We start from the raw sequence: 13,517 nt of genomic DNA, 5'->3' as shown, positions 1-13,517 counted from the left end.
TGGTCGGCCGACCACCTTTTCTGGTCTGCTGGTTTCCTCCTGTTTTGTCAGATTGTGTGGATGCCAGCTGTGCCAGCTGGAAGGCACAGACTGTATCCTCCATACACGTGTATGGAGGATTTGCATCCAAGTTTTTAGCTTCTTGAGGAAGCTTTAGCTTCAAACCTCTATAAGAGAGGACCTCCCTCTCCTTTGCATAGGTTCTGAAATTGGCTAAGGCAAAAATATATATCTCTCTATATCTCTACATTTTGGGTTCAAAAGTGTGTTGTTCTTGACCTATTGCACCACACCTCATAGCCATACACCTCCACCATTGATCTGAGGTTCTTGGAGGGTATTTTTAGAGGTTGAAGAGTTGGTTTTTGGTCCCAAAACTTGCTGGTTTTGCTGAGCTCCAAGGGTAACCCATTTTCCCTCTTTTTAAGCTCTATCTTGATCATTCTCTTAGCCATACTTGCATGCATATTTAGGCTTTTTTGTCAACTGAAAAAATCTTCATATTTAAGTGTTTTTCATGTTTGTTTAAGGCTCTTTTGGTGTTGAGGGTCATCTACCCTCTTGCATGCTCTATTTAGCCTTGTTTTGTGCCATGCCATGAGACCTTTGTGTTGATCTTTGCTTGGCCTTTTAGCCACTGAAATCCAGTAGATTTTCAGTGGTCGGCATGTGGTTTTGAGGGCCTAAATTAGAGAGGGGAGAGCCTCTCTCTTTTGGCCTTGATTGTTTGCATTTTTGGCCTTTCAAAGGAGCACATACTTTTATACTTCCAAGGCTTGGTTCAGGCCCTTTTTGGTGACTTTTGGGACCTGCCTAGACTCTGTCTATGGCTGGTTTGGTCACTTTGTGTTTGCCTCTTGCATGTGCAGAATAATCCCTTTCATGACCTATCAAAGTAGCACCTCATTCTTGCATGTATTGGTCATGTCTCAGTGGGTTTTTGGCCATCATTTGGCATGCCATGATTCTGTTTTTGGCTAGTTTGGTAGCTTCTCATATGCTTCATATGCTTGTAGTGTAAATCATGTTTACTAGCTTGAAATGCATGATGTTTTGGCCCTCTATTCTAGCATATTTTGGCCATGATCCAAACTGATTTTGTTCATATTTTGGGCTGCCTTAGCTTTGTTTTGAGGCCTCTTGGTTGAATGATGCTTGCCATGCATGCTTGTAGTGTAATAGCCTTGCCTAGCTTTAAGTTTTGAGGTCCCTTGCATGCTTAACTTGAGGTATTTGCATGTTTTGGCATTATGAGGAATGTTATTTCAGAGCTTATTTCTTGGCCATATTCTCATGTTTGTCACTCTTTCATTGTGCTTGAGAGTTGCATCATTATACCCCATTTGTGAGCCATTGCATGAGCTTCATGTTTGTGCCTTTCAAGCCACCATCTTAGTTCACTTTTGCTCCTATTTTGGCCTACATAGGGTCTGTTTGGAGTTGGTTTGGCCATTTGAGCATTGCCTTGCATGCCTATAGTGTAACACACTTCACTAGTTTCGGTGCTTGAGCCATTCAACATGCATTGTGTGAGTTGTTTACATTATTTGGAGTCATTTTGCATGCCATTTCAGAGTTGGAACACATGCCCTTGCACTTCACATTTCATCATTTCAATGCATTTGGAAAAGTTGTGTTTTATGCCTTAAGCTTGGTCCAGTGCATTGTGCATGCTTGCATGTGTTTTGTGCCTTAGTTTCATCATCTATTGGCCACTGATTTGGGTGTGGCTGAGGCCCATCCATTTTGGTTTAAGTCCATTTTTGCATTGAATATGCCATTGTAGTCCATAGTATCGAGTACGCCATGTTGTCGCATGATTGATCATTGCATTGTGCATGCCTTGCTCATCTCATTGTGTATGTTAGTTTCTATGTGCATTGTGTATGCTAAGTGTCATGTGCATTGAGTATACCATTGTTAGTTCATAGCATTGTGTATGCTAGTTGCATGTTTACATGTTATCCCTTGCATGTTTGCATAACTTACTTGCACTGCATTTAGGTTGCGTACTTGGAGTCGCATTATGCATGCCATGTTTGTTGCATTGTGTTTGGAATAGGAGTTAGTCCGAACACGGGAAACGAGGGACTGTAGACGTCCCCGAATGTCCCGGGAGGGAAATCCCATTTTGTTCAATTGAGGCTCACTGCAGTTCAGGACTCAAAGTCACGGTCTTGTATCTAATCTCGCAGAGTACAATGCAAGACCGATGAATCGTCAAAGAGTCCAAATCCGGCAAATCGTTTTTGAAAACAGATTTTTTTTGAAAGAAGTGCCAAACATGGACTGCTTTGCCAGATACAGAGTCACCACCTAAATATTTTATTTTGGGGAAAATTTAGGAAACCCTGACTCGTTGCCTAAGGCCACGTGTTCATCATCACCAAAGTTGCCTCGGCTCGGGAACTTGGGTATGATTGGGGAAGGTCACTTCGTGAGCACCCCCGCTTGCCCGATCAAAGATCGGCCTCTACTAACCATGATATCGAGTTTTGAAAACATTATGCGTTCTTAATCCGGTTATTAGCCTAGATTCACTATGTGATGCGCACAGCATACAAGTATAGACTGGATCGCCTGAATTGGAACAAAACATCTCATGTTTGTTTATTTGAAAATGGTTTGATGGTGCTACTCGTAAGTAGCCTAAGACGTGGATTTGCCACCCTCGGGTGGGCTTAGAAAACAAGATGATTTTCCACTCTCAAGTGGGCTTAAAACTCACAGTCAATGCATCGTTCCAATTCAGATAATCCAACCTTCACCCACAGGCATTTAGGTAGGTATATCATAAGCAGTTAGCCTCATGGTAAGCATGTGTAGACACCCCATTTTTGACCGACCTTGAGACTCAGACGTCACCGATTGAGCACTTGGTGATATTGCATAATGTGCTCGTTCAGAAGTTTCAGAGTCGCGGCTGCGAGCCCCGCCTCCGGACTTCCGGACCTTCTTCGGTGCCTTGCCTCGGTTTGCGAACCAGACTCGGTTTTCTCTGTTTCTTTTCCTAAGGGGAGGGAGAGGTCCCGTAGACCATCTCTCAATGTCCGTAGGCTACATTTGGTGGCCGTAGGCCATTTTGCCCATTTCGGAGTCCGGTTCCCGGTTTTCGGAGCCGTCAGGCCGTGTGCCTCGGTTCGGGACCGCCTAACCATCTCCGTTTGCTCTGATTTTTGGCATACATCTTATTTTCTCCCTTTTGAGGGACACTGGGGTCTGAGAAACCCACTTCGTGGCCGAACGCCACTTTCGGTGTTTAACGGGCAGTTTCCGGGGCCCCGAACTGCGTGTTTTGGCCCCCGAACATTCGTTTTGCATCGGTTTTCGTTCATTTTTGGCAGGTACCTCTGTTTTATCATCAGGAAGGTCACTGGAGGGTGGGAGGCTAGTAATTGTTGCAGCAACCAGTTATCTCTCCTCCGGAGCCTCCCGGCGCCCGTTTTTCCAACTTCCGGGCTAATGTTGAATACCCTAGGGGTAGTGTTGCCAACTTTCAACCACATAACTGTGATCTACACACCTTGGAGGACCCAAAAAAGTCATGGCCGGCCATTAATTGTTATTTTCATTTTTGCCCCTCCTCTTCCGGGCCAATGTTGAACACCTTGGGCCCACTTTCTTGAACTTTGAACCACATAACTGTGATCTACACACTTGGGAGGACCCTAAAAGTTTATGGCCGGCCATTAATTATTCTTTCCATTTTTGCCCCTCCTCTTCAAATGCAATGTTGAACACCCTGGAGTCACTGTTGCCAACCCCAAACCACATATATGTGATCTACACACATGAGAGGACACCAAAAGTTGGTGGGAGGCTAGTAATTTTGCCAAAAAGCCAACTTCTTTTTGGTCAAAAGTGTTTCAGCATGAATCCGGGAAGGAGAAAAAGCTGCGCGGCTTCACCGAAACGGGCGTAACTCTTTGCACAAGAGGAATTAAGATATGAGGCCACCACCATTGGAAAGCTTACTTCCGGGGCTTCATTTTGCACTCAAGAATCTCCCAAGTCCAAGTCCGGGGGGGAGAAATGTGGTTGGTTGAAGTCCGCTTGGACTGAATCTGCGCGGCTTCACGGAAAAGGGCATAACTTTTTCTACAGGAGGAATTTTAATGCAAGGTTTGCGCCATTGGAAAGCTAACTTCTGGGGCTTCATCCTAAGGGGTGACCGGCCATTTTTTCTGGCCGGCCGGCCATTTTTTTCTTTGACCTAGCCGGCCGGCTATGTTAAGTGGCTGGCCGGCCATCTGCAGAAAAAGTAACTGGCCGGCCTGCTTCTTCAGGTTGAGTGCATTCCAGCTGTGCCTTGGTTTTCCCCCCAAAAATATCTACATCCGGGGCCCCTTTTGAAAGAAGAAAAAGGCTCATTTTTCACTAGACTTTTGAAGAGGCTCTTCTCTCTCTCTCTTAAGTTTGGTTGACCTCCCAACTCAAGAAAGAGGTTACAAGGCTTGCTTGGAGGAGATACATACATAGCACCCCATTTCCTTCAAGTTTTGGGTTCCATTTCTTCATCATCTTCAAGCTCTACCACCACCCTTCCATTCCAGCAGTAAGGGGAAGAATTCCAGCAGCTTAGAGTCACCAAATCTGGTCTAAGAAGCAACAAAAGTGTTGGTCTTCAAAGGTAAGTCCAATTTCCCTCTTTTCTAGCTCATTCTTGCACCATCTCTAAGCCATCCATGATTTTTGTTTCAAGCTCCGGCCCTAACTGAAAAGGGCCCTCTTTTGAGCTCATTGTCACTTTTCATTAAGGGCTCAACCCTGTTTGAGCCCTCCATATGCTACTTGCTTCAATACCCTTTGTAAATACCGTTTTCTTGCATGTTTAGTTAGCCTACCATGCTTTTGTTTTCGGCCATTTTACAGGCCTAGAGATAGTCTTATTTTGACCTATACTTCATGTTTTATTAAGGGTCTTTGGCTATTTGGTGATTATTTTGCATACCTCATGTTATAGCCACTTTTGAGCCTAATTTTGCATTGCATTTCTAGCATGTTTGTATTCTGTTTTGGCTGTTTTACAGTTCTGTAAATATGCTTATTTTTGGTCTCTCTTCAATGTTGTAGAAGGGAATTTTTCAGTTTGAGCATTGCATATACCACTTGCCTCTTTGGCTACCTTTTGGTTCGTTTTCTTGCATGTTCAGTTAGCCTACCATGCTTTTGTTTTCGGCCATTTTACAGGCCTAGAGATAGTCTTATTTTGATCTATACTTCATGTTTCATTAACACTTTTTTTCTGTTTGGTGATTATTTTGTATACTTCATGTTATAGCACCTTTTGAGCTTTGTTTTGCATCACATTTTTAGCATATTTGTATACTGATTTTGAGGCTTCCATATACTGTAAATGTTCATATTTTTGGTCCATCTTCAGTGTTGTAGAAGGAAATTTTTCAGTTTGGGTTTTGTTTATATCACTTGCTTCATTACCCCTTGAAAATACCGTATTCTTGCATGCCATTTTTGCCATATCTATACTTACTGTTTGGCCATGTTATAAACTGGAAAAGTGTTTATTTTGGGACTGTATAGCTTCTGTCTTTGCATTGCATGTCCATATTGTGCATGTTTGGCCTAGCTATAGGCCATTTCGGGTGCCTAAATTCATATTTCGGGACAATTTCATGCATTTGGTGTCATTTCGCTTCATTTCGGGACTGTTTTCCCCCATATTTTGTTGCTGAAATTCTGTTAGAATGATTGCCATCCATTTCATGTCATTACATCGCATTCTGCCATCGCCTCGGTTTGCGTGCCCGTATGCACGCATTTCGAGGCACCTCATTTTTATCCGTCGGCATCCGATGTGAGTGTGGCTGAGGCTCACTCGTGTTGGTATAAGCCCATTTGTCATTTTCCATGTCATTTGCATTGCGTATGCATTGCCTCGGTTTGCGTGCCCGTGTGCACGCATTTCGAGGCACTTCATTTTCTGCCATCGGCATCTTATGTGAGTGCGGCTGAGGCTCTCTCATGTTAGTATAAGTCCATACTTCATTTTCCATGTCATTTGCATTGCGTATGCATTGTCTCGGTTTGCGTGCCCGTGTGCACGCATTTCGAGGCACTTCATTTTCATCAACCAGCATCCTATGTGAGTGTGGCTGAGGCTCACTCATGTTGGTATAAGCCCATATCATGTTTCCATGTCATTTGCATTGCGTATGCCATTGCCTCGGTTTGCGTGCCCGTGTGCACGCATTTTGAGGCACTTCATTTTCATCAACCGGCATCCTATGTGAGTGTGGCTGAGGCTCACTCATGTTGGTATAAGACCATATCATGTTTCCATGTCATTTGCATTGCGTATGCCATTGCCTCGGTTTGTGTGCCCGTGTGCACGCATTTTGAGGCACTTCATTTTCATCAACCGGCATCCTATGTGAGTGTGGCTAAGGCTCACTCATGTTGGTATAAGCCCATTTATCATTTTCCATGTCATTACATCATTCTGCCATTGCCTCAGTTTGCGTGCCCATGTGCACGCATTTCGAAGCACCTCATTTTCACAGTATTCCGCCATTGTCTTGGTTTGCGTGCCCGCGTGCATGTACTTTGAGACACATATCATTGCCTCGGTTTGCGCGCCCGCGTGCATGTATTTCGAGACACATATCATCGCCTCAGTTTGCGTGCCCGCGTGCACGTACTTCGAGACACATATCATTGCCTCGGTTAGCGTGCCCGAGTGCACGTACTTCGAGACACATATCATCGCCTCAGTTTGTGTGCCCGCGTGCACGTACTTCGAGACACATATCATTGCCTCGGTTTGCGTGCCCGCGTGCACGTACTTTATAGCACATATCATTGCCTCGGTTTGCGTGCCCGCGTGCCCGTACTTCATAGCACATATCATCGCCTCAGTTTGCCTGCCTACGTGCACGTACTTCGAGACACATATCATCGCCTCAGTTTGCGTGCCCGCGTGCACGTACTTCGAGACACATATCATTGCCTCGGTTTGCGTGCCCGCGTGCACGTACTTCGAGACACATATCATCGTCTCGGTTTGCGCGCTCGCGTGCACATATTTCGAGACACATATCATTGTCTCAGTTTGCGTGCCCGTGTGCACGCATTTCGAGACACCGCATTTTCATAGCATTGTGTATGTTAGGATTGCATCTTAATTGCATTTCACGCATATCATGCATATTGCATCGTGTCCGGAATAGGAGTTAGCCCGGGCACGGGAAACGAGGTACATTTCGTACTCCGAGTGACGGAATGTGTCTCAATTCCCCCAGTCACCGACACTCCGGATTGTCCATGATGGAGTTAGGTTTTAGCTGTAGTTTCATGTGCATTCATCCTATATTGAGTTGTGCATTTCGACTCCTCGGCCATCATGCCTCGGTATGCGTGATTGGTGGCACGAGGATCGAGACATGCATATATCTGTGTAAATACATTGCTATGCCCCTTTCCTGCTCTCTGTTGCAGCAAAACGAAGAATCAGCAACTTTTTGGGGCTCGGCACGCATTTCAAGAACAGGTGTAAACAGAGGCTAATCGGGGCATTCCGGTGGATTTCTGCGCAAGACAATCCGGACATGCATCATTCATCAGAAGCAAGGCAGTCCCTGGCTTGCACGCCAGTTTTATTTGCTTTCTTAGTTAATTCATTAATTAATTAGGATTCTGTAATATTCGCATATTCGGACTGTAATATTTGGACTGTAATATTCTTTTATTTGGGACTGTATATTTATTCGGACCCTCTCTACGAGGGCATAACTGTAATAAGTGTGCGTGTGTGTGATGTATGTCTTCCAACCCCACGTCTTTCTCCCTTTCATTTATCCGCTTATGATGGTTAGATTAGGGCATATTTCAATTAGCATACAGTATGACAGCATGTTTTCATTCATTCATCTGTAGTGCATGCACCGGGCTCGGCGCATCACACTAACTGCATCGTACTTTCAATTTCAAAGTTGAATACATGATAGTTGTAACATTTCATATGCCATCTTAGAATAGCCGAGCCTGCTATAAATTGCATTTTGCATGTGTTGCATTAGGCATTTCTGTACAGTTAGGATCATGCATGATTTCTAATGAATTCCTATTTTGGCTTGGAGTACTCGGTAAGCTTTATGCTTTAGCATCCTTGCATGCGTGTGAGTGACTGCCATGAATAGCATGCTTACCATGAGGCTATGTGCTTATGTGAAATATCTGCCTGAATGCCTGTGGGTGAAGGTTGGGTTACTTGAATTGGGACAATTCATCAAATGTTTGTTTTAAGCCCACTAGATAGTGGCAAAACCATCTTTTCCAAAAGCCCACCTGAGGGTGGCAAATCTGTGTCTTAGCCTACCTGCGGGTAGCACCATCAAACCATTTTCAAATAAACAAGCATGAAATGTTTTGTTCCAATTCGGACGACCCGGTCTATATTTGTATGCTGTGCGCATCACATAGTAACCTAGGCTAATAACCGGAATAAGAACTCACAATGTTTTCAAAAATAGATATCATGGTTAGTAGAGGCCGGTCTATGACCGGGCGAGCGGGGGTGCTCACGAAGTGACCTTCCCCAATCGTACCCAAGTTCCCGAGCCGAGGCAACTTTGGTGATGACGGACACGTGGCCTTTTGGCACCGAGTTGGGGTTTCCTAAATTTCCCAAAATAAAATATTTAGGTGGCGACTCTGTATCTGGCAAAGCAGTCCATGTTTGACACTTCTTTCAAAAATATACTTTCCTAAAAACGATTTGCCGGATTTGGACTCTTTGGTTCAGATTTAGAACCGTGACAACAAAGTCGAGTCCGAGCTGTAGCGAGGTCCCCTGCGGGCTTGTTACAGCATGCTATCATGGCGGTCACTCACACACATGCAAGGATGCTAAAGCATAAACACTTACCGAGTACTCCGAGCAAAAATAGAAACTAGTTAGTAATCACATGCATGATCCTAGTTCATGTTAAGATGGCTAATGCAACACATGCAGGAATGCAACTACAATAGGCTCGGCTTTTCTAAGATGGCATATGAGATGCTACAACTAACACGTATTCAACTTGAAATTGAAATACAATGCAGTTAGTATGATGCGCCGAGCCTGGTGCATGCATTTGTACGTTTTGCTTTGTTCAACATATGTACTCTCCGTACTTACTGTCACACTGCATGGTTTCTGCTTTGCATTTTCTGTACACCATACATGCTGCACACTGCACACCATACACTGCACACTGGATCTAATGTCCGCCTTTCTAGGCCTGCATCTGTTATGTATTGTACTGCATTCTGCATTCTTGTTCATACACTGTACTGATCACATCTGTTCAATAGCTTTGGGTATATGCATACTTCCCGGCGCTTGCTCCAGATCCGGTGGAGTAGACTGTAGTGATGGTCCCATTCTCTGATGTATATCACGGTCCACTCCGTCATAGGACCCGAGAGAGCTTCATGTTCTTTCAGCAGTATTTTGACACAGTTGCGGCGTGCGAGGTAAGTCTGCAATAAGATTATTTCAATTAACCCAATGCACCTGCCTTATTTATTTAACGACTGATCATCTTGTTGGTTCTCTTTCTCAGATTACATGGCGACCATGGGAGGTGATTTCGTCAGGACTCTGGGATCAGTATCGCGTTGCCCAGATTATGTCTCAGTACCGTATCCTCTTCGAGGGGCCGATCTGTCGGGCCTGGTTTCTGAGTGAGTGCTTTGTGCGTCAGACTTTGGGGTTACCTGCCCCATTTGTATCGATGTCGCCTCCATCATCGATGAGGGAGGCACATGTGTTATCCGCTGACCAGGTGATCTAGTTCATGGTAGGGCTGGAGACAGATTACTTCCATGCCGAGGGCGACTACGCGACCTTCATTCAGACATATCTGATGCCGCCTTTGACTGGTGTCCAAGGAGGAGAGGGAGCGAGGGCTTCAGCTACGAGAGGCAGAGGCGGAGCGACCAGGTCTCGTAGGAGGAGAGGTCCTGAGGAGAGATAGGGGTCTGGATGGCCAGTGCTGCTTGCTACTATGACACTTCGAGGGCGAGCTGTAGAGATTTATCAGGTTCCCTTTGCTCCTCCTCCAGCTGGTCACGAGCTTGTCGGAGGTTATGGCTCGACTCCGGTATACACTACACTGTCATCCCTTGTACAGTCATTTGATTTCACTTGATATTTTGCCGAGTACTAATGATTTCAATCATTTTTGCAGGCTCCCATTGAGTACACTCGTCAGTCTCTGGCGATGACGGCTTCAGTGATGGGGATGCTGCAGACGAGCATGGACCTACTCAGTATCTACAGCATTCCGCTAAGTTCGTTCAAACTGTACTTCGTGCCATGAAGTCTTTTCTTCACACACCATCATTTGTACGGCTTGCACACTGCATTGATCTGATACATTGTTCCCATACACCACTCACTGCATACATTCACTACAAATCATTCACTATTCATAGTACATCATTTTTTTTTTTGCATCTGATACATTTTGATTACTAATGCATTTTGGTGGATTGTCCCTCCTTTAGATTCCTTTCTTGCTGCCAGGCCCATCGGGTGTTCCAGCAGGAGCAGGGGTGGGCCCTTCAGCACCTCCTCGAGCAGCAGAGGGAGCAGGACGAGGGACTAGTTCATGGGGGCCTGCCCCTAATGATGATGAGTCTGACGAGGAGGTGATGAGTCCGCAGTTAGATTCAGAGTCAGATGCTGACGGTGGAGGTCCTAGACCTTCGTCCAGGAAGAGGACCAGGACGGATTCCCGCACTTGAGGCCACTGGCGCTGATCCGGAGATTTTGCTACTTCAGATGCTGATCCTCTTTTTGTTTTATTTTCCTTTTTACTAGTAGTTTTGCACATTGTACTGTGTTAGGCAGATTTGGTTTAAAACTAATCTCTTTTGTGAAAAGAAACTATGACGGAATGAAAACAACCTTTTTGTTGAAAAATTGTTTCGTTTGTACATGTATTGCATCGCATCGCATTACTTTACACAACAATGTAAATGAAATCGAAGTTTTTGTTTTGAAAACCAAACGCTCAAATTGCACTAATCAGGTAGTGAATTGACTAATAACAAAACAACTCGATAAACAAAACAAAGCCTAGCAAGTTACAACTCAATAAGCAAATTGCAACAACTCGATAAATGAAAGGAAGATAATTACAACCTGACACAGAAAAATAAAATAATACGCCTTAAACAAGACACGACAAAGTCCAACAAGACAAAACAAGACCTTGAAAGACACAAGGGATAGGACTCCACTGCAATGGACAACTGGGTCTTCAGTGAGGAAGCCAATGAGCAAGAGGGAAGTACTGCCGGCCATCAATGAAGCCCTGCCGGCCATCAGTGTGCCACTGCCGGCCACTGATGAGCCACTGCCGGCCATCGATGGCAGACTCTCCGAAATGACGACATCTGTCCTCCACTCACTTCCTTATCTTCTATATGAGTTCCAGCTTCGGGATTCTCTTCATTTCAGCTCAAATTTACGCCAAATGGAAGCATTCCTTGCCCAAAACCTCACAAATTGGATCGCTTCTCTAGATGGCTCGAAAAAGTTAAACTTCCGGGGCTTCGACTTGAATGCACTATTCACGCTGGGCCGTACTCCGTTGCATCTTCCTTTCCTCCATGCCGCGACAAGGTTTTAGAATCCGGTAACACATGTCTTTAGCTTTAGCGGGCAAGAGATGTGTCCTACCTTCGAGGATTTCCAAGCTTTGATGGAATCCGAGTGTAACGAGGAAATCTTGCCTTAACTCTGATTTGGCAACGTCCAAGCCCTAGGACAAATGTGCGGCCTCACTTTGCATGATGGTCGATCATTGATTCATGATGGGGAGCTGGACATCCCAAGCTTGGTTTGTCGGTTTTCTGATGCTGGCGACCGCGGTGACCATTATTGGCAGGGCTATCAGCGACACGCGCTTTGCCTATGCTTGCTATCTCATTTCTTGTTTGCCCCAGGCTCCGCAGGATTCAATGTCCGGTTGATCGAGGTTGCCCAAGATTTGAAGGAGGGCAAAAGCTGCATTGCCATGACATTGGCTGAAACATTGATGGGCTTAGATGCTTTTCATCGTCGGGAGACGGCTAGGCTTGCGGGGAGTCCACTACTATTGCAGGTAATATTTCCCACCCAATCTCACATATGTATTACTCACATCACTCGACCCTCAGACTCGGTTTTTCTCACAAAACCCTCCTCTTACTTTTTTCTCATCGTACATCTCTCTATTCTTTATTCTCTCATTTTTCATCCCTCCCAAGGTGTGGTTAATGGACAAGTTACAGATTGTGGAGTCTTGCCTAGCATACTCAGCTCGCGGCTACTTTTTCTGACAACGCCTGGTCGATGCCCTGGATGAGGGGTGGTGGTACAACTGGATGTGCAGTTTGTCTGCAAATCTCACCGCTTGGCGCTGCCTTTGGCTTAATCTGTCGGCAATGAGTTACAACATGACCTGTCAACCTGGGATTCAATTGATTGGCATGACACACTGTGTCTTCTATTTTCCATTCCGGTTCCGGCGCCAGTTCAGACATGATTAGACTTGCCCACCAGAGGGGATAGAGTAGCCTGCTGCATTCCCGGTTCGAGGCGCACAGCTTGCCCGGTATGCCGCAGCATGGAGGACTAGAGAGCTCCTGACCCCCGCTCCCACTTTCAGTTGCACTTTGTCTGATGAGTGCTTGGATTGGCTCAATGAAAAGGCACAGGAAGGGCCCACTTTGGCATCAGAGGTTTTGACTAGCTCTGGGAGGGGGCGCAGGAACACCTGACTTATCTATGCCCCGGATTTATTGCTTTATTAGTACTTTCAAGTTTTCTTATGAATGTAATAAAACGTAACTTCAATTTGTATGCAAGAGCAGGAGAACTCTGTATTGAAATGAATGAAATTGAAGGTTGTTGGTACTGAAAATTTTCCGCTTTGGTCCAAAAATGGTCTAAGTTGTAACAAGATTAATTTTGAACAAAGTCAACTTTCATTAAAACTTTTCAAAACCATTTTCGATATGGATCAGAATTGGACACGCCTGAAATCTATCACTGAGATGCACAACCCCGGATCCCAGCAATTGGAAAGTTGCCCCTAATCTGAATAGTACCGCGGCACTGTACAGCAACGGAAAGTTGCCCCTAGTCTGAAGAGCACTGCACCGGAGATCATAACCGAAGTCTTGAATGCTGAATAGACAAAGATGGCCGAGATAATCAAATGGACAAAGTTGATTATGGAAAAGTTTATGGCTGAACTTCAGGATGAAGTTGCCTACGTATCCCAAAGATGAGAATCAAGCCTTACGTAGTTCAGGCTCGGGTTCACTCGAGTATTTTCACTCTCTTTTTATGCTCTAACTTTTGCCAAGGCCGCCCTTTGCAGGTTTTCAACCTTGCGAGCTCAGTTTTTATAATTTCAATTTTTTTGTGCTCTGACTTTTGCTTAGGTCGCCCTTTCGGGTTTTCGGCCTAGCGAGCCTCTCAGGGGTAATATTTCTTTAACTTGTCCACGTTGATCGGT

Source organism: Camellia sinensis, chromosome 1, assembly GCF_055761805.1.
Source record: "Camellia sinensis isolate YWXY chromosome 1, ASM5576180v1, whole genome shotgun sequence".
In the NCBI taxonomy this organism is placed as follows: Eukaryota; Viridiplantae; Streptophyta; class Magnoliopsida; order Ericales; family Theaceae; genus Camellia; species Camellia sinensis.
The sequence above is the reverse complement of the archived record's forward strand: the minus strand, read 5'-3'. Positions refer to the sequence as shown.